We start from the raw sequence: 23,364 nt of genomic DNA, 5'->3' as shown, positions 1-23,364 counted from the left end.
TTGCATTTGAATGGGTACAATACATTATTGGTGTACTATAATATCGAGCTACACTAAACTACACAGGCGGTTCTTTAGATTTTTAGTATTAATAGAGTAGTCATGGTAATACAATTGGCTTATTAAATATTCTCAAGGTCAGATTAACATAGACTGAGATATGCCTAACATGTGCCACTTCATTTAGCCTACAATAAGCCTAATTATGTTACTATTATAGGAGTCCAAGCATTGCATAACTTCAAGACATATATTATTGTATCCACTGATATGTATATTTATTTATATCAATGAGATTTCTGACTAAGATGAGAAGGTATTTACAGTAAATGTAACAATCCCGGCACGGCCGGGCAAAATGGCTAGTATATACTATATAGTCCTAAGTTTAACTTATTTGTCCCCCTTAACTTGAAATCCTCATTCCGCCCTTGACATCATCACATGGGAATGGGATTATTTAACAGAACAAACTAATTTACACATCAATGAAGTCAGCAAAGAGGTAAAAGTATAAGAAGACCGTATATTGTCAAAACCACACAATGATGTTAGGAAATGTGGAAACTACTTGAAGCTTTTCAACAATAACTTTTAGCATCATACCCTTGTATAGAAGTCTGGAGGGGAATATACGTCAAAGTGTGTGTGATGAAAATTCATATGCCAGCCTTCTCCCATATATACTCGCAACTAATAAGTGATAAAAAGCCGCAATCAGAATAAGGAATAGAGAAGTTACTCAAACTGCATGCAAGTCTAACCGTGCATTATAAGATGAAATTACCTTCAATATTTGCTTCACAAGTAAACTTGCTCTAGGATCAAAGACCTCATTGTGTGGACCAACTTTGAGTAGAAATTCAGGCTTTTTGACATATCCACACCCTCCATTGGCCCTAAACATTCCCTGCATCAACCATAGTGATCTGCCGTATCCCTGCCATAGTAAATTCACATGTTATCCAGTGCAAGAAAATTATGAGCACATTTGTCCAAAGCTGATTGTAAAGTAAGATGCTAAAGAAGAATCAGTAAACCCACTCACTCCAAAAACCTGAGCTGTCAGCGAAGACAACAACAATTATTACAGGCACTGGGGTTTCCCAAGGGTACTAGACTAATCATGAATTTTATTTAGATTGGGAAACCTAAGTTTTTGAGCTAAACACTAATCCTATTATTCAATGTATAAACTTTGTTCTTGCTTTCCTACAAGTTTACATCACCGAGATAGCTGCCACTTCCTTCCAAAAGCCCAAGGTGATAGAGATATAGGTACCAGCGCGTATCAGGGACCCATGTATGACCAAGGTCTAACACAACACAATCTTAACAATAGAAAATCTTTGGACCCTAAGAATACAGATATAAGAAAAAGGGCACCAAAAGATAGAGAACCCAAAGCCCAAGTTCTCATGTATAGCCATATAGGGATAGGGAAGAATTACAGAATAAACAAAGAACATTACTTCTTGCTCTATAGAAATAGAGATAAAGAGCTTTTTAGATGATTGAAGACACTCTTGCGTCTTCAGTTATTTATTTATTTATTTTATCCCACTAATATCAGATGAAAAGGTAAAATCAGGTAGCTGTGGGATGAAAACATATGTACTTTTTTTATTCCGAAGGGAGACAAAAAGAAGTAAACCTGCATATTTAACGCGACCATCTAAACACCGTGCATCCATCTGATCATTAGGTTGTAATTAGATTAGTTAAAGCGTGTTCCCTTTGGGTAAACTCTGAGCAAATTCCTGTGAGTGAACCTAGAACATATGCAATCCTCATTATAGTACTGCTCCAGAATTTATATAGTAATGTGTATAAGGAAATAAGGACAATCACACTGTCCATGAACATCCCAAAATATCCCATGGAAGAATCTTCTTTAGATTCCAAAGAGTTGCAACAGTCTTGAAACAATTAGAAGTGATAAATAAGAAAATGCAGAGACATGGTAACATTACAAATAGAAGGATCCTCACATGGGAACTCTTCTTAGAAAATACAACTCTTCACGAACACTTGTTTATTAAAAATCGTATTTAGTTTGGTAGATTTTGTCCTCTGATCCTACAAGTACTACTTAAGTTAGCTTGGAACAGCTAGCATGCTGCAACTGCACAGGGCTAATAACCTCGTGATACTTTGTAAATCCGTATAAACTGGCTATGATGGTTGATGCAAATAGTACATACTGTAGAGATACACACATCCAAATAGCATATAGACTACATTACAAATAAAGCAAACTATTTTTGAGGAAGCACGGTCCAGTTTGGTAAACTGATATGGCAGGCACAAGCCCCGACCAGGGAGCCACGCTTAGGAGATTTCTGAGTCAACAAATATCATCTTTTATCAACTGATTGTGAACCATCGATTCTATATAATGTTTCTTGACCATGAGTTATGCTATACCAATTTTAACAACCAAAAACATGTCATAGACAAGAATTCAACAATCATTTGAGTGGATGAATTGCTAAAAGATGATAATTCCTAATTAGAATGCCATCATGATCCTTCAACACTAGCTTATATCACATTACCATTCTACCAAGTCTTTGGTAGGAGCCCAGAAGAAACGTTTGTGAGATTTCACAAAATATTTTGTTTTCAACTTATCGAGATGTGGGGTACCAAATATTCAGACACTAGCCAAACTTTTTCGTTTTTTGTGCCCAATGCAAATACTCCAAACTCCAGTTTTTGAACTTCAAATATTTTGGGATTACCAAGATTTCTTCTATGGTTAGGAGATTCACCTTAATGCAAGCAATAAATTATTCCACGAGAAGACTGAGATTTCAGAAGATGCACCAGAATTTCTTGCTTGACACTAAAGTGTGACAGAAATGTTATGCAACTAATTCATTTTATACAATACCTAATTCCTGAGCCTAATCTTGCTGGAGTTTTAATAAAATACCTGACTATATTGGTTCCATGAGTTATTGCAACCTTCTCAAGTGCCGGTTCACTCAAGCTTAGGCGTCTGACTTTGTTTGGGTCAATCTTTAGTGCTCCTTTGGCTTCCCAGCATGAATGGAGATTAAACCCTTATATTTGGGTTCTGTACTCTGCTGCTTGCGGTCTCCATCATCAAGATCTTCATCTTCCGGAGAGTCTTCTTCCTACATCTGGATTGCCCTACCAGAAAGGATAAGCAAACAATTAAGAAGAGCACATATTGATACCAAATCTAGATATTCAACTAATTCAAAGCTCCGGGTACCTTATCGTCAGCTTCAAATTTGGGTTTAAGGTCCGGGACTTCCTTTCCCCAGGCTTCTTCCTCAGCTGAATCATTTCCCTTTTGTGAAACACTTCCCTTTTCCTTGATACTTTTTGCCTCGAGGTACTCTTTTGGTGGTTTTGTCGAGATAAGAATCCTTTTCTTCAACGACTCTGGTGAAGGGAATTCCTTCAAACACTCGGGGCCAGGGGTAAACAGCATGTTCCCAAATGTTTCAGTGACCATCTAAAAACAAAGCTGATTAATCATGAAAACCCAAAACTCAAAATCATAAGGAAAATTTTACACAATGTCAAAAGCTCACCTCAGCCACTTTAGCTTGAAGATCTGAGGTAAGGTGGTCTTCTAGTGTTATAACAACAGGATATGGAGATGCAGAAAAGGCATGCTCCTTAATGGAACGCAAACACTTATTAATGAGAGCCACAGGAGTTTTCAAAGTCCTACACCTGCGTACAGAAACCAAATCAAAACAAAAGAACTACGGAGACTAGATTATGTATGATTTTAGTGAAACATGGAAACTAAGTAAGGGATTGTTTCCTTCAAGGGAAAATATATTCTAGTAAACCCATCACTTAGTAGAAAATTTCATGACACGGAGCATACATGAGATTTTCTTTTACCACCCTCAAAGACCATTTTATTAAGGAGAAATTACATTGGAAGGGCACAAAAGGACTTCAAGGGAGAATTCCCTATTAAAGTTTATGAAGCTGGTGAACAAATTCCATGGTATGCTTCCATCAAATGAAGATTCTTCACTAAAAAATTATAAATGGGTTATCCATAATTCCCTTGTGCAATTAAAACCACCTATAGTGATTCTGGTCTCTAAATTTGAGGCAAGTGACCTCAATTGCTGCACAGCCGTACGACTCCACTGTATAGTTTGGTCTTTTTGCAATAAGCGTTCTAATCAAGGAAGGAGATCATCATAGCCTCAGGTTCACTGGGAGCTATAATGAGAGTTAAGTAGTTAACCATAAAAATAAATGGGGGAGCTATAATGAGCCTGGAGAAAGAGCCTTGGTTTTGAAGCAAAATTGTTGCTTGTATTATATGTTAGCATCACACTTTTAAACTGTTAAATTTATCCATGTTTTTCATAGCAGAGCAGTGATGTTCTACAGTTCTACCTGCTTTAGCAAAAATAGTGATGACCAACATGTATGTAAGGAATAACGATTTCTTTACTCAAAAAAAAAAAAAAAAAAAAAAAAAAAAGTAAATTAAAGAAGCTAGTTTTAGAGAATGGCAACTTCACGAAAGAAAATATCATTTATTCTTTGGTGTTTGACAGCTTTATTCCGAGAACCTTATCTAAGATCCCAGGCTATTATCTCTTTTTAAGATGCCAAGCTGAATAAGTTCTGCTTAAAATGAAGACATTCTATGGTTTTGTAATCCTCTTCAAGAAGAAGTTATCCAATTATCTTGAAATGATGGCACTGGTTTTGGTACACTTTAAATCGATTATAATAAAATCTATTACGGGTCTGCACAACTACAGCTTGTTACTTGCACACAGAGACATAACAAGAGGTGTTCAAACAAGTTTAACTGGGATACGCAATTCAGCAGGTATTTAGGAAGAACTGTTACTGACAATAAAGCCTTTTATCAGACATGGGTAAGCTTGACAGGTTGAGTCTGAATCACAGTACGCTAGAGCACGAGGTTCTTAAATATTTCCTTACCTTCCATGAAGAATATCAATATCATCCTTTGTGGAATTAGGCCACATGTCCAGCTCAATTACTCTAACACCTCTCAGCAGTGCCTTTATGATTGGAACATCACTGCAATCACTACTGAGTTGGTTTCCAGTTAGATAGGAATTATGCCCAGTATATATGAAATAATGGGATACTGGAGCGCTCATATCGTGGTGTACCTGGAAACAAGAAAAAGAAAACATAAGATCGAAATGAATCTAAATTTGTGGTTGGCAAATTATCCATTAGGAAATGTAGGAAGCTGTCAACGGTAATAATAGTTATGCCCTCTGTATAGAAAAACGAGTTTTTTCTCTGTTTTTCACGTTCAGAGTGCGACTGCGCTCAGAGTGGGCGCGACCCGTGCTCATGGTCCAGTGTTTTGGCGTGACCAGCTCGAAGAAGCCGTAGCCAGCGCCAGTCTTTTTGTGGGCTTTTCTGAAGAATCGCGATTTTGGTTTTTTGGTATAAAAACAAAATCAGTTTTTTGGAAAACCTAACTTTTCCAAAACCAAAAAAGAAAGAGATTATAAGAGAGCAATTCTTTGTGAGTTGAGTATTCATTCTTTGTGAGTGAATTAAGAGACTTGTAATCTGTTACTCCGGACATCTAGTAAAGCTTGGAACTCTTGATGTGGAAGTAGGCAAATTCGTAGAACCACGATATATATCTCGTCTTGTGGTTTGTTCTTCTTTTATATTAATTTGTCTTACTTTATATACTTGTTATTTGATATCGGAAGTGTTGGGATATTGCTTGGAGGGTGTTGAAGTCTTGTCTATCGGAAGGATCGATCCTTGTGTTGGATTGATCCGTTTGTTCAATGGGTAACGCGTTGTTTCCGCGATCGTATATTCACAACAATTGGTATCGGAGCTTAGGTATACTGACTTAGGATTTTGAGTTTAGTGCTTTCGAAATTTGTGTAGACAAAGGTGTTCGATTAAATTCGAGGTGAAATTTTTTTTGGGTTATTGTGTGTAACTTGAAAGATGGCTCCCAAGATGTCAAACGCAAGGTTTGAAGTAGAAGTTTAATGGGAAGAATAACTTTGGGATTTGGCAAGTCCAAGTAAAGGACATCCTCATCCAACAAGGTTTGCAAGGCTTTAAAGGGGATTAAATCTAAAGTGGCGAAAGTATGAGTAATGATGATTGGGAAGAGTTCGATCTTGAGGGCTTGTTCATCAATCCGTTATGTCTTGCTAATGAGGTCATGTATAGTGTGATGGGAGAAAATACCGCCGTATTATTTGGCTCAAACTAGAGTCTATGTATATGACCAAGAGCATGACAAACAAGATGTACCTTAAAGAAGCGTCTTTATCGATTTACATGATGGTCGATGGTTTAACGATGCAAGAACACGTTAGTGAGTTCGTCGACGCCTAGCGGATTATTTGAATGTTGGTATGAAGATGGGATGATGAGGATCAAGCGGCATGTTTAATATTCTCCTTGCCATAAAGCTATGAGCATCTAATGACTACATTCATGAACGAGAGAAGTCGCCGATCTTGACGAAGTTCAGAGTGCACTTCTTTCTTATGAGTTGATGAAGAAGACACGTGTAGAGAATAGCATTGATGCATGTCGAGGGGGCTAGTGGCAAGAGGAAATTCGTGATGAACGTAATTATTCAAGTAATGAGAATTCTAGGTCCAAGTCAAAGAAGCCTTTAAAACATGTACAAGTCTACAATTGCAATGAAAAGGGACATTACGCTGAAGTAATTGTCCTGTCCCCAAGAAAGAGAACAAGAGAGATGGTCAAGAAAGGTAAGGCAAAAATTGAGGCAAATTATGCTGAGGGCTCTCAAGAGGATGAGTTGATCTACGTGTGTCCACACAAGACTATATGACCGAAAGGTGGATTCTTGATTCTAGATGTTCCTATCATATGTGCCCGAATAGAAAGTGGTTTACTTCTTATGAGAGCATTGATGATGATTCCGTTTTAATGGGTAATGACGTTGCTTGTAAGACGGTAGGAATTTGAACTATACGGGTAAAGATGTATGATGGTGTAGTGAGGACTTTAACCGATGTGAGACATGTTCTTGAGCTAAAGAAAAGTCTTATTTCTCTTGGTACCTTGGACTCCAAAGGCCACAAGTTTGTGGGCGAAGGTGGAGTCCTACATATTGTTAATGGCTCTTTAGTTGTTATGAAGGGTCAAAAATATGGAACCTTGTATACTCTGATAGGTAGTACGGTGATAGGCGATGTAGCAGTGGGTGCATGTAGTAATGATTCTGAGTGCACTAAGATATGGCATATGCGTTTAGGGCATATGAGTGAAAAGGGTTTGTCCGAGTTGTGCAGCGAGGGTTCTTGAAGAACTTGAAGAAGCCAAGTATGGGGTTCCGCGGAGCATCAAGGCCTATGGAAGCAAAGCAGAGTCAAGTTCAAGTCAAGCAAGCACACGACAACAGACATCCTTGACTATGTGCATACGGATGTTTTGGGGACCCTCCGTGGTGGCTTCCAAGGGAGGTAACCGCTATTATGTCTCATTCATTGATGATCATACTCGCTATGTGTGGGTGTATATGATGAAATCGAAAGATGAAGTGTTTGAGACATTTAAGAAGTGGAAGGCAAGGGTTGAGAATCGCACGGATAGGAAGGTCAAGACATTACGGACAATGGTAATGAGTATAATGGACCTTCGAAGATATACCTATGGACCTTTCCAAGAGTTCCGGGCTAAAGTGGAATTGCCGCATTAATCGGATACCAAAGGGCACGCCTACGCCAGAATGGAATGGGAGAGAGGATGAATAGAACTTTGCTTGAAAGAGCAAGATGTTTATTGTCTAATGCCAGCCTAGCAAAAGAGTATTGGGCGATGCAAAGTGTCCATGGCGTGTTACTTGTATAATAGGTCACCGCATCGGCCTATAGATTGCGGGACACCTTATGAGGTGTGGTCGTAACGGTGATTATAGTATTTTTGCGAGTGTTTGGATCGGCTGACTTACTACCATGTGAGGGACATCAAGCTAGATCCTAGAGCTAAGAAGGCCATATTCTTAAGCGTAAATGGGGTAAAAGGGATATAGATTGTGGTGTCTAGAAGACCACAAGTTCCCCGGTCGCCAGAGATGTTACCTTTGATGAGACTTCCGTGTTATCTTCAAGAAGTCGAAAGTAGTCGGGCGAATGGTGAAGTCCCATAGGTTCAAGCCACCGAGCTTGAGTTGTCCGATCGCAGCCAGATGACCGGTTAGATCATGATGAGGTACCAAATCATGGAACCACACAAAGAAAGGGAAGAAGAGCAAGAGCATCCGCGAACTTGTAGTGGTGACCTTAGGCCACGAGACAAGTTAAAGAAGTGCACAAGTATGGGCACGAAGCCAGTGAAACACTATGGTCAGGTGGATTTAGTGGCATATGCACTAAATATCGAAGATGATGAGCCAAATAGCTTCAAGGAAGCTGTTAGAGATGCTCATTACAGAGATTGGTTGGTAGCTATGCAAGCAGAGATGGAATCTCTTGATAAAAATCACACATGGGACCTAGTTTTATCGCCAAAGCGGCAAAAGGACTATCGGCAGTAAATGGGTGTTCGAAAGAAAGAGGTCCTTCCCGAGTCCGACAAGACCGGGTACAAGGCAAGAGTGGTAGCAAAGGGTTTTTCACAGAAGGAAGGAGTCGACTACAATGAGGTATTTTCCCCGGTGGTCAAACATACATCCATTCGTGTGTTATTAAGTTTAGTTGCTCACTTCAACTTGGAGTTAGAGCAACTTGATGTGAAAACTGCTTTCTTGCATGGGGACTTGGAAGAAGAGATCTATATGAGACAACCTGAAGGGTTTGTCATTGCTGAGAAAGAAGATTATGTATGCAAATTGAATCGGTCACTGTACGGGTTAAAGCAATCACCCAGGCAATGGTACAAGCGCTTTGACACGTTCATGATGCAACATAAGTACACCTGAAGTAAGTATGACTGCTGTGTCTACTTTAGAAGGCTTCGTGGTAATGACTTCATCTATCTCCTACTTTATGTGGATGACATGCTTATTGCTTCCAAAAGCATGGTGGAGATAGACAAGTTGAAATCTCAACTTAGCTCTGAGTTTGAGATGAAAGACTTAGGTGGAGCCAAGAAGATACTGGGCATGGAGATTGACAGAGATAGGAAGAAGCGACGGATAGTTGTATCTCAGAAGAAATACATTCAGAAAGTAATTTCTCGATTTGGTATGGAGAATGCAAAGTCGGTTTCTATACCTTTTATTTGGGCATTTTAGGCTTTTCGCCTAAGTTCTCTCTCTGGGTTCGATTGGAGGAACAAAAGCATATGGCAAATGTTCCTTATGCAAGTGCCGTGGGCGGTTTGATGTATGCTATGGTGCACACGCACACATTTCAAAGCGATTAGTGTTGTCGTCGGTAGGTATATGGCAAATCGGGAAGCAGGCATTGGGAGGCGATGAAATGGGTACTAAGGTACTTGAGCGGTACCTTGGATGTGGGATTAGCTTATGGTGGAGGCACTTGTTATGTCGTGGGTTTGTGGATTCTCGATTATGCAGGTGATCTAGATAGACGACGATCGACTCATCGGGTTATGTGTTTATGATGTATGGTGCACCGGTTAGTTGGAGGTCTATGCTATCTTGCTAGCATTTCTTGCTCTATCTACTACCGAGGCGTAATATATGGCAAATTGGCAGGCGATGAAAGAGGCACTATGGCTTGGAGGTCTTCTAGATGATTTGGGTATTGAAAGCGTAATGTTCTTTGTGTATTGTGATAGTCGAGTGCTATTCATTTGGCTAAGAACCAAGTTCATCATGGTCGGACCAAGCATATTGATGTCCGTTATCACTTTATCTGGGATGTCGTTGAGGATGGTGATGTAGCACTTGAGAAAGTAGACACCCATGACAAATCCCCGATCGATATCTTTGGCGAAAAGTTGTCACCGGAGTTAAGTTCCAACACCGTTTGGACTTGCTCCAAATCCTACATGTTTGAAAGAGCCCGTGTGGGCATAGCCCTTCGGGCGCTTGATCGCGAAGTCTTCCTTTGCCGGAGGTGTTCCTACCTTGGATGTGATCTTCTTTGGATGTGTTCGGGCTTGGTTTTATGTGTTAAAACCTCACCGAGGTGGAGAATGTAGAGAAAAACGAAGTTTTTTCTTTTTTTCACGTTCAGCGCGCCAAGGCCAGAGTATTAAGTCGCGACCGTCCATGGTCCGATGTTTTGGCGCGACCAGCGCTCAGGTCCCATGGTCCTTCACAGTAAGATTTTGGTTTTTGGTATAAAAAACAAAATCGGTTTTTGAAAAACCTAACTTTTTTGCAATTTTTGTAGGCAGTATTCAGATGAATCGGCGATTTTGGTTTTTGGTATCTAAAAACAAAATCGGTTTTTGGAAAACCTTGTGGTTTTTCCAAAACCAATAAAGATAGAGATTATAAGAGAGCAATTCTTTGTGAGCTTTGAAAGTATTCATTCTTTGCCATTAATTTTTGAGTGAAGAAGCATATGAACCAAAAAATAGAGACTCCGACAAATAGGGGTGGGAATTTGGCCCTAAACCCTAACCCGCCCCGACCGATAATGTTACTCTTACATCTAGTAAAGCTTGAACTTGGTCCACAATGAATGGAAGTCAAAAGGCAAATTCGAACCTATAAACTTATATATATCGTCTATTGTGGTTTGTTCTTCTAATAAAAATTTATATTAATTTGTCTTATTTCTTATAAATTATATTTTTTATATACTTATTATTTGATATCTTTCATTTAAAAATGAAGTGTTGGGATATTTCCATATACAAAGCTTGAATCACTTTTAAATTGGAGAAAGATAATATTATATTTGTTTGAATCTATTATAGAAATGTTTATGATATTACAAAGGATCGATCCTTGTGTGTTTTGATTGATTCCCTTTAAAATGATAATATAATTATTTAACGTATTTCAATGTTAAATGTAATTTTATATATTCAAACAACTCTCCTTGATTCATTCTCTCTCTCATTTTAATAGCCATTAATTTTCCACAATGTATCATTTACGTGATAAAAGAAGCATATGAACCAAAAATATTTACCATGATATCATGCAACAAGAGACTGGGTTTTCCAAAAAATTATCATGTCTGACATTGTACCCAACCACTAATTGCCCACATATCAAGTTATCAACATATGTAACTGAAGCAATACTTACATATTAAGATCAATTCAATACAATTCAATTACCAATACTTCTCATCACTTTATTCCTATTGTTCTAGCTTTACTATTTAGATCTAGGAGCTCTGCACAACCCCATTGGGGTGTGCATCTCCATGCTCCACTCATTCATTCATCGTTCATATATCAATATTAATTTATTAACTTCCGCTTGCGTGCTCTAACATTAAAAGTCTCATCCCCGCAATAGTCATCTTCCCCCAATTCATCACCATCACCATCACCATCACCATCGTAATCCTTTACACTCCATCCTGTCATCTCTTTTGCTCCTCTACGCGACTAGGCGATCTTCCTATCTATTCAATCTAAATATGAGTAGCTCCAATAAATTGTTCCTGCAAAAATTCATCTCTCAAACATATGGAAGTGTTTGGTGTTTGCCCCCAGTCAACTTACGTTGGAGAGAACTTGAGAGTTCTAAAGTAGCTAGGTACCTTCAAACAAGTGTTGCCTGCGCTTCAGAATCTGAGATCTTAAATAGAGGTAAAGAGGACAACTAAAATGGCTTAACAGTTCAGACTCGAGGCACACTTCACAGGTTTCTTTTGCTTAAGTCACTTTGAGAAAACTGCACATTCATGTAATCCTCTCTTTGGAGGAAACTGAAGTGAGGAAACTTCCTTTGCTTTGCTTTTCGCTTCAAACATTGTTTCAATAGATGGGGGTTTCGGTGTTGGTACTCTAAAGTAGAAGTATTTATAATTTTGAAGTTACAGAAGTGAAGCTACGCGTGAAGCTTGTGCAGTCATTCATGTTAGTATACAGTTGCTCTTTGGCTCTTCATTTATATAATGCGTACACTTAGGGGCTATTCTACCGTACAAAATGGTCCAAATTAATCATGTTGATCATCATTTTCGGGAATTAGTTGGTTCCAACATTAGTAAATATGCACTCAATATAACGCCACCTTAAATAATACAAAAAACTGAATATAAAAGATATTCGTATTAACAACTTTGCTGCTCTGGTTGCCAGACATCTATATTAGTGGATGAGGCTTTCAGCGAAACCACATTTTCGAGCTGGTGAATCAACTAACACCTAATGATATAAAAACATAATAACTCTGAGTGTGTTTAATTGTAGAAGGGAAATCTAACAAGTAACAAGGAAACTCCACTTTCTAATTCAAATTTTCAAGACTTGATGCATATATAGGGATGGGATAGATGCTCCCTATATCATGAAGATTTGCAATAAAAAGTGTGATTCCCTGGGAAAAATCCCTTTGTGCAATCTCACATACCCTATAAACTACGTCAGCCAGTTCAACCTAACGACTTACATTTTGCATATTCATTTCCAGGTGCACTCCCAGACACCTCTACTTCAAACCCCTTAATATACACATTGTTGTGATTGTCTCCATCAATCCAGGTAAAAAGTATGTGATTAAATAAATCACAAGAGCATGTTTAAAGTCAAATACTTAAATGCAAATAAAACAAAATATAGAGAGGTTATTACCCCAAGAGAAGGATGAGAGAAAAGGAATCGAGATTAAGACCCTTCCTATGGAAAAGATGTTTGAAAGTGTCTTCTTTAGTAGCATTGACATCGCGTTTGTAAGATGCAAGAAGAGAAAGATAAAATAATCAATTAAGCTTTTCTGGGGTTTTACACTGTTCACTTTCTGTTTATCTGTTTACATGCGAGAAAATAGAAAAGTAAAGTGTCGGAATATTCCTTTCTCTCTTTTGTCTCCACCACTTTTATATAGCTGCTCCATATGGTCTTCTTTCAGGGGCATCTCCAAGGGGCAAGATTGTTTAATGGCTTTGTCACGGATCCGGTCCGTCGCCATGGATTTAAGTGAAGATGGGAGTCACGGACGTCACTTCAACACACGTATCAACATTTATTTAATATCATTGCGACGGGGCAAGTCTGTTACTCTTCTTTATTTTTAAATAAACGACAATTTAAGTCCGTTGCTATCTGTTTTTACACATTTTCTTCCCCCTGCCATTGGAAGAGCCACAAGGTATAAATATAGACCTTATTTACTTGGGAGGTAGATAGAGTGTAAGGTAGATAGAGTGTATAATCCTAATGGCACCTATGTGGAGCTTATGTGGAGGTGGGTCTTTACACTCTCCATTGGAGATGCCCAATAGCTTTGTTGCTACCTATCCCTTCTTGTCCTATTCTCTTTTACCTACAATTGAGACAATGATTGACATAAAGGCAAATATGGTTAGTATACGATATTTGGCCACCACATCGTCCCTCTCGAAATTTTTAAATTTTATAAGTGAAAATTTAAAAATTTCGAGAAGCAATAGAAAGTAAAAATGATTTTTTTTTTTTTGTTCATAGATAATGCGTATCGATACACTATTCCTCAACACTATTCATCTGAGATGGGATATATATATATATATATATATTTTTTTTTTTGGAAATTCGAGATGGCATTTTTGTAAATAATTTTTCGAAATCCGAGAGGACAATTTTTGCAATCGAGTTTAGACGTAGACGACGAGAGTGAATTTTTTTGACATCAAGTATAGAGGTAGATGTCATTAGTGATAAAATTTTGACATCGAGTGTAGACATAGAATGAATTTTTTTGACATTGAGTGTAGACATAGAATGAAAATTTTTGACCTCGAGTGTAGACATAGACGTCATGAGTGAAAAAATTTGGACATCAAGTGGAGGCGTCGTGAGTGAAATTTTTTGACCTCGAGTGTAGACATAGAGTGAAATTTTTTGACCTCGAGTGTAGACGTAGACGTCATGAGTGATAAAATTTTGACATCAAGTGTAGACTTAGACGTCATGAGTGATGAAATTTTGACATCGAGTGTAGACGTCGTGAGTGAAATTTTTTGACCTCGAGTGTAGACGTAGACGTCATAAGTGATAAAATTTTGACATCAAGTGTAGACATATACGTCATGAGTGATGAAATTTTGACATCGAGTGTAGACGTCGTGAGTGAATTTTTTTAACCTCGAGTGTAGACGTAGAGTAAAATTTTTTGACCTCGAGTGTAGACGTAGAAGTCATGAGTGATAAAATTTTGACATCGAGTGTAGACATCGTGAGTGAATTTTTTTGACCTCGAGTGTAAACGTAGACATCATGAGTGATAAAATTTTGACATCGAGTGTGTCGTGAGTGAAATTTTTTGACCTCGAGTGTAATGTAGATCTCATGAGTGATAAAATTTTGACCCAAACTCGACATTGCTGCCTAGAGCTGGATTTTTTGACTTGGTATCGAGATGAGGATCTACAGATCACCAGGGTTTTCATCACGATCTTGACCCGAACTCGACATTGCTGCCAAGAATTGGATTTTTTTACTCGAACTTGACATTGCTGCCAAGAACTGGATTTTTTTACCCAAACTTGCATTTCTGCCAAGAACTGGATTTTTTGACATGGTATCAAGATGATGATCTACAGATCACCAGGGTTTTCATCACGATCTTGATCCGAACTCGACATTTCTGCCAGGAACTGGATTTTTTGACCTGAACTCGACATTACTGCCAATAACAGGATTTTTTTTACCCAAACTCGCATTTTTGTCAAGAATTGGATTTTTTGACCCGAACTCGACATTGTTGTCAAAAACTAATTTTTTTGACCTGGTATCGAGATGAGGATCTACAGATCACCGGGTTTTCATCACGATCTTGACCCGAACTCAACATTTCTGCCAAGAACTGGATTATTTTTATCTAAACTCGATATTACTGCCAATAACAGGATTTTCTTTGACCTGAACTTGACATTTCTGCCAAGAACATGATTTTCTTTGACCTGATATAGAGACAATGCTACTGATACCATGATTTTTTTTTTTTGGAAGAATTTGAATTTGATCAATTGTACCTCGAGCCTTGGATAGGCAAAAATATTGACTAATTGCCTCCAAGTGATCATGAGTGATACCCAGTATCGAGAAAAAAAAAAAAAAAACGACACCTAGTATCGAAATTCGACACCCAGTATCGAAATATTAATTTTATATTGGATTTCCATTAGACTAAAATACTAAAAAGGGCAATGTACTATGTGAAGTTAACCAATTGGAACAATGCACTATTTTTTGGACCAATTTATGTAATGCACAACGTCTCTAATTCCGGCCAATTTAGACTTCCGAAGTGATGATGTGTTAGGTGAAGTTTGACATGGATAAAACATGGAGCCTTATTTTTTTTTTCTAACGTGGACAACTAATAAGCAAATTAAAAAAAAAAAATTATGACACATCATATAATGGAAGCCACGAGCTTTTGTTCATCCCACCCACCCCCCCTTTTCTCATCACGTGAGATTATTTCCCTCCAAATTGCAAAACACATAATCCCAAATTTCTCCCCCAAATTGAAAAAAAAAAAAAAAAAAAAAAAAAAAAAAAAAAAAAAAAAAACCCTAAACTATTGTCTATAACCAAATTAATTCCACATTTTCTTTCTCCTAATCACTAGTTATTCCACATTTTCAAAAGTAGAGACAATTTGAACGCGCATTTGATCCCCAGCCTCAAAAGACGACAACATTTTAAAGTGGGACTATTTTGCACGCACTCAATAACTAAGTAAGTTTTATTGAATCTAGTGCCTTGCATTGTCTATTGTCTTGTCTTTATTGTATTTATTTTACTTTGCAACAAACAACGATGTCTATTCTATTGTCTTATTTATTTGACATATTTATATTGTAGTGTCTCTATTGTGATTTGTAAAAATAAAAAAAAAATTGTTTTTTGTGGTCAACTGTAACATTGTTTAATGTTATTCGTGATTTTTATTATTATTATTATTATTATTATTGGTAAGCCTGTTTTAAATGAGATCAGTAACTCTTTGATGCTGGCAGGTTTGAACCCCAGACCTCTGGTATCATCACCCAAAGGTTTTACCGACTTTGCTAGTCAGCACCTGCATTTGTGAAATCTTTTGTTGTCTTGCAAATGTCATCATGTAAATTTATGTCTTTATTGTAAGACATGTTCTAATCCGTGTCTTTATGTCTTAACAATGGATGAAACATTTAGTTTTGAGATTCATCATGGGGGAGAGTTTAACCCTACACTATTGTTGCATTACTCTGGAAAGATGGATTATGTTTATAATGTGGATCGTGACAGAATAGGTTATTTTGAATTGGTTGATATGGTTAAGTCTTTGGGATATGAGAGTTTCTCCAAACTCTATTACTGCTACCCATGGAAGTCATTGGACTCAGGCCTTACTTTACTTTCAAATGATGAAGATACTAGTAAAATGGTAACTGTTTTGGAAAGTTTTAGAAGAGGTTTCACTCAAATAGCACTTTATGTGGACAGTTGTGCTGAGGTAAATGTACTTGAAAAAGATGATGTGTCTGATGGGAGTGAAGATGAGGTATTGTCTGATGTTGAATTTTATATGTCTGATCAGGATGAAGGGTCTGAAGCTGCTAGCTTAGACCATACTAGTGATGTTGATGAAGAGTTGACACAAGCTAGGACCCAAAGACTGAAGACCCAAAACCAAAGGCATGAGACTAATGTTTTTCATGAAGTTAAAGTAGAGAGTAATGCTGGGGATGGAGAAGAAGGAAGAAATGTACAAAATAATGCAGGTGTAGGTAGGAAGGATACTAGTGGCAGAACTAAGGTGAATGTATTAGACATGTTCATGAATATAGTTGGGGTCTTGGGGATGGTAATGAAAATGAAGGGGGTGGTACTGACAGTGAATATGCTCCTTCTAAAGGGGATGATAGTCTTGTAGAGACTGATGAGGATGAGGATGAGAATCTAAATTTCAGAAGGAAGCCCAAATTCCCCTCTTTTAATCCTTACACTTATACAAATAAGGCTGAGCCTATCCTTGGCATGAGGTTTGCATTTCCAAGTCAACTGAAGGAATATCTTGTTGATTATGCTGTTGCTGGTGGATATAATTTAAAGTTTGAGAGAAGTACAACTACTTATATGGAAGTTATATGTGTGGAACCATGCACTTGGAGGTTGTGGGCAACCTATATGCAGAATGAGAAAAGTTTCCAAATCAAGACTCTAAGGCATGAACACCAATGCAACAAGGCTTTCCATATTAAAGTTGCAAATTGTAGTTGGTTGTGTAGGAAGTACATACTCAGGATCCTTGCAAACCCAAGTTGGAAATGTAGTAACTTTAGGCTTGAGGTGTTAGGGACATACAATATTCATGTAACTGATGTGCAATGTAAGAAGGCAAAACTGAGAGCATTTGGTGAGGTTGAAAATTTATTGATTGCGCATTATGATAAGTTAAGGGATTATGCACAGGAACTATTGGACAAGAATCCATGTAGCACAGTGAAAATTGATGCTGCAAGTGTTGTTGAAAATGATCCAATAACAAATAGGTTTTTTCAAAGAATGTATGCCTATTTTGATGCATTGAAGAAGGGTTGGTTGGAAGCATGCAGGCCTGTTATTGGATTAGATGGGGCTTTCTTGAAAGGGTTTTGCAAGGGTCAGCTGTTAGCTGCAATTGAGAAAGATGCAAACAATCAAATGTACCCAATAGCATGGGCAGTTGTTCCAGTTGAGAACACAGAAAATTGGGTGCGGTTTTCGGATTTGCTAGTAAAAGACCTTGGGATATGTAATAATACTGCATTGACTGTTATATCTGATATGCAGAAAGGACTTCTGAATGCAACATATGAAAAGTTACCATTTGCTGAGAAAAGGTTGTGTGCTAGACATATATATGCAAACTTCAGGAAGAAGTTTAGTGGTACACAACTGAAAAATCTATTTTGGCAGGCTACCAAAAGTGTCACTCCTGCAGAGTTTGAGAGTACTATGGAGGAGGTGAAAGCTATGTGTGCTGAAGCTGCTGATGAGGAACTGACTAAGCACCATCCAAGCTTATGGTGTAGGGCTTACTTTGCTCTTGATAGCTTTTGTGACAATGTGGAGAATAATATGTTAAAATGCTTCAACAATACCATCAGAGCAGTTAGGGCTAAACTAATAATATACATGTTAGAGGATATAAGGAAAAAATGTGTGAAAAGAAACATGAAGAAGCTTGATGAAATGAAGAAGAAATGGACTGATGTGCTTTGTCCAAGAGTTAGAGAGAAGCTTGAAAAGAATAAAGTTTTACACAGATATTGGGAACCACAATTTTTTGGTGATGACAAGTTTGAAGTATCACATGGGAAAGAGCAGTTTGCAGTAGATATGGCCAAACAATTTTGTGCAGGTGGGAGAAGACAAACACCCACTCAAGAACCAATGACATCCACTCAACCAACAGTTGTATCCACTCAAGCAATAGAACAATCAGGCATCAGTACCAAGCAACAGAAGCATCCACTGAAGCCACAAGTCCAGCAACAATCAACCACTCAAAGGAAGGCTTGGAAGTCATATGTGATAGGTGGTTAGGTGTGCCTTAGGGTACTCTGATCTTAGGCATTTTGTGTTAGGAATATCTTGTTGTTTTCTTAGGCATTCTAGCTTTTTTTTTTGGTATTTTGATGTTCAGTATTTTAATGTCAGACAGAATTACATTTTTAATTTGGTGGTCTTTGTTGGTGCTGTTAGAATGTATTGACAAGTCATATATTTGACCAAGAATGCTTGCAATGTCTTGTAAATTGGTGACTTTTTAAATTGGTGACAGTGATTTACCTACTACACATTCCAACACCACTCTTTACTCCTATAAAACGACCTCATCACTCCTCCATTCTTCACACATTCTCTTGCATTATTCTAATTTTATTCTCTTGCAGTATGGCTTATTCTTCTCACAACAGCAACAACATCTTCGATAGTACTGATGCTAAATGCTTGCTTAGGGCTGGTTATAACAACTTTAACAATGAGGAAAAGCATATCCTGAAGATGTATATAGATAGCATGGTTGGCCAACACTGCACTGTGGGAATGGCCCTTCACCATCTCAAGATAATGAAGAAGCATATCAAGGAAAATCGGTTGGCCAATGAAGATTGAGTTGGTTGCAGTGTCCTAGTTGATGTCTTGAGTTTATGTTTTCCTGCAAGTGTATTTGTTTTTTTTTTCACTCAAGCAACTGAACTGTCTGTGTTTGAGCCATTGTTTTTCTTCTGTAAGTTTCTTATGTTTGATTGTCTTTGTTGTTAGACTTTGATTCTCTGTTTTATAACAAAAATGACAATAAAAATCGATCAAAATAACTGAGATTTAACTGAGATTCATTTAAACAAGAACAACAACCACAATCCATTCAAATAGAAGAAAACAACACACGATACATAATGTAAACTATAACACACAAAATGATCCAGTTCTTCTGTTTGAACTCAACATCCAACTTCTTCTTCAATTCGATCACATTTGCTTGTTCTATCTTCAGCTTTTCCTTCAATTCGTTGCAACTGTTTCGCTGGAATTGGTTAATTTCTTGAAGTTGCTTGTTGGCCCTCAATAAAAAAACAATTTGTTCATGTGGATCGATCATTCTCTGCTTTGATTTATCCGTTTTCTCAGTGACCCAACTAAAATAACCACAGAACTCCGGTGTATTATAATTTGGGCAGCCATAAAAAGTTTTACTAGCATTTGATGTTGTTCCAGCAATTACTATAGGTGCTAGAGAGCCACAATGGCAGCGACGATGAGAATTGACTGAGCTCGAAGACATGCCTTTACAAGAAAACAAGCAAAAACAAAAAAATTGATAAGGGGTTTTTTTCAATTTAGGGTTTATGTGTTTTTCTGTTCTTGAGAATACATTTTATATAGAGGGAAATAATCTCACGTTATGAGAAAAGGGGGGAACATAAGCTCGTGGCTTTCATTATATGATGTGCAATAATTTTTTTTTTTTAATTTGCTTATTAGTTGTCCATGATAGAAAAAAAAATAATGCTCCACATTTGATCCATATCAAACTTAACCTGACACATCATCACTCCGGGAGTCTAAATTGGCTGGAATTAGAAACGTTATGTCAATTGCGCCAATTGAAATAGTGCACTGCATAATGGTCCAAAAAATAGTACATTTGTTCCGACTGGTTAACTTCGCATAGGACATTGCCCTTTTTAGTCTTTTAGTCTTTCCATTATATCAACTTTCCTTTAATAGATCCCTCTTCTCCAGGGCAACCTCAAAATTTGATTTCTAAATATGAGTATCCAAAGAAGAAAGTTCAGTATCGCTCATCTCCACCTTTAAGTATACATCGAATTTGAAATTCCTTTGTTTTTTGTGAACTCGAAATTCACTTCTATAGCCCATCTCATATATCCACACCCAATCTATTATTTAACCCCATCTACCATTTTAAGTATTCTGATTTATATCCACCGAAAAACGCGGTCCAATCAAAATTGGATTGTTGGGATTTGATTAGTATCGAAATTGGGAGTTGGAAACTGGGTAATGACCGAAATTGGGTTTCTGGTTGTTGAGGTTGGTTATTTTGAACTGCTCTCTTCTTCACTTCATGTCGATATCGTTACTTAAACTATCGCCCCCAGTTCTTTCAGTACCAACAATTCTTGATATCTGAAACTGATTCCCAGTTGTGAATATCGAAAATTGATGAAGCTTCTGAATATTAGTGTTGGTTCTGTATCAAATTTGGTTATTGGTCTCGATATCGAATTTTCTGGTCTCGGTATCGAATTTGGTTTGTGGGTATTTGGTTGTTGGTATCGAGCGTGAGTGACTCTCTTTCCCAGTATCAGTACTGAACTTGGTTCGGGGTTTTCTTGTTGTCGCCCTCGCCCTCAACCTCGGTATCGAACTTGGGTGGTATTTGACTGGTACCGAACTCGACCTCGGTATCAAAATTTTCAAAAAGAACCAGATACCATACTGTCCCAATTCCGATACTTATTCTTAATGAACCTTCCCTTAAGAAGCCATCAAATAAAAACAAGCGAACACAACAACAACAACAACAAAACACACCTAAGAGATGATCGAAAAATTAAGGATTAGAAACAAAAATTTAATAACAAATTAAGGATTGAGTTCAAGAAACTTATAACAAAATGAGTTCAAGAAAACTTATCTCGATAGTTTGATCGTTTGGTTGTTCGACGCTTTCGTCATTCACCAACATAGTACCCATCTTCTCAACCAAGATTCATCACCAATTGTTTTCGTTTCTCTCTTTGAACTTCATGTTTGAAGCTTTTTCATGAATCTTTTAATGGTGGAAAACAAGAAAAAACTCAATTGACCAATCAATCTCTCTTTATCATATTCGATCTTCAAGGAGAAGAAAAGAAAACAACACTAGAATTATTTTTCTGATCCTTGAACCACAGACGGCGCCAATGTAAGATGCAAGAAGAGAAAGATAAAATAATCAATTAAGCTTTTCTTATTCCATTAATGGGGTTTTACACTGTTCACTCTCTATCTTTGTTTACATGCGAGAAAATAGAAAAAGTGAAGTGTCAGAATATGAATGTGTTCCTTTCTCTCTTTTGTCTCCACCCTTTTTATAGCTACTCCACATGGGCTTCTTTCAATAGCTTTGTGCCACATGTCCCTCCTTGTTCTATTCTCTTTTACCTACAATTGAGACAATGATTGAGATAAAGGAAAATATCGTTAGTGTACGATATTTGGCCACCACAACTTTGATACTCAATTAAGAATCTATGAAGATTATCAACACTCATGATACCATTTTCAAAGTATGTCTCAAAAAGGGTCTTGATTTCTATTGGTGCTTTTGCTACTATTAGTTTAAATCTCCTTCTGAAACAAAAGCAAACTTTGTATGTTTGTTTTGTAGCCATTTTAAGTTACAAAAAACATATAGCTTAGATTAAATGTTTTTTGTTCAGTGTGTTAATATGGAATCAACAGATGTGTCTTGTCGTGTGACGATGATGTGGGACCCAAAGGTAAATTAGGTGTCGCCAAAGTTTCCACGTATTATTTCTTGTCATCACCTTCTGTCGGACCCTTATATAACTTAATATTTGTAAGTCTGTAACACAAATATGTTGACTTATGAATTGATTATGGACTTCAATAACACTGAATGTGTGATTACCTATATTAATGCTTATGTAAACAAACAATATAATCAAGTGAGCGGAGCGAACGTTCTGGGTAGAGGGGTACGCGGACAAAAATGTGTTAGGTTAGTTTCTGTCTATCTGTCCTCATCTCTTATCTTCTCTTCGTCCCTCTCCATTTCTCTTTCCCTCTCCCTCTCCACGCAATCTTCCTCTCCCTCTCCACTCACGCCCCTACTGCTTAGCAGTATACTAGTTCAAAGGTGGGGCGAGAAAAAAAAAACAAATATTTATGGACAAATTTGGTTTGGTATATGCCACTCATGGATAAGTTTGATATGGAATATGCCACCCTGAAAGCAAAATTAAATTTAAATACAGAGAGTGACTCTCAAGGACAAAACGAGTGAAATAATCACTCCCAAACCAAAGCTTATTTCATAATCACTCTCAAGGATAGGGACGGGGAAAGTTCAAGTTTGCCCTTGAATACGTGTACAACATCAAAAACCCCGCAAAAAAAACACTCCACAAACCCCCGCAAAAAACTCTCCACAAATTGAAAACCTAAATCTCAAATTTCCATCAAAACAAAACAAAATGTCAAAATCACCGTTTCGGACTGAAGAGAACACATGCAACAATGAAAATTGCACAAATCTAAGACTTGAAAATCAAATTTATTGTGAAGAACACCAAGATGAATTAAACCAATAAATTGTGTTATTTTTACAAGTTGAAGACGGAGAAGAAGACGAACTACCATTACAGGTACATTTCAATGATGTTGAATTATATTTTTCATGTTCTAATTATTGAAATTCGTGATTTTTTGGCTAGAAAAAATATGAACATTATTTGTTCATATCACTATTAGGATTTTCATGGTAACTTGCACAGTTTACATGTTAGGATTTGAATATTAGGAAATATATGTATGAACATTCATTGTTCATACTCTTATTGGACTATGAACAATCAATGTTCATACTCCTGTTGGACTATGAACACTGAATGTTCATACAACCATTGTAATATGAATAATGATTGTTCAGACTCCTGTTGATTGTTCAAACCTGTTAAACATGATGTCTGAGAACACTATGAACACTGAATTTTTAAGATCAAGCAATTCAATGAAATTAAAGCTCTAAACATTACA

The 23,364-nt window shown here is 37.3% G+C and overlaps 1 pseudogene across 1 annotated transcript; it reads right to left on the bottom strand.

Moving 5' to 3' along the window:
• Window positions 1-251: 251 nt before the first annotated feature.
• LOC147482352 (phosphoinositide phospholipase C 2-like) lies at window positions 252-5,251 on the bottom strand (annotated as a pseudogene). Its single transcript, XR_015203923.1, has 7 exons — window positions 4,966-5,251; window positions 3,570-3,714; window positions 3,245-3,490; window positions 2,939-3,149; window positions 1,655-1,772; window positions 788-940; window positions 252-693 (listed from the first exon to the last, which is right to left on the bottom strand). The product of XR_015203923.1 is annotated as a phosphoinositide phospholipase C 2-like (transcript).
• Between the last annotated feature and the right edge of the window lie 18,113 nt (window positions 5,252-23,364).

Source organism: Coptis chinensis, chromosome 8 (assembly GCF_015680905.1).
Source record: "Coptis chinensis isolate HL-2020 chromosome 8, ASM1568090v1, whole genome shotgun sequence".
NCBI lineage: Eukaryota > Viridiplantae > Streptophyta > Magnoliopsida > Ranunculales > Ranunculaceae > Coptis > Coptis chinensis.
Note: the sequence above shows the minus strand (reverse complement) of the source record. Positions and strands in the feature narration are given on the sequence as shown.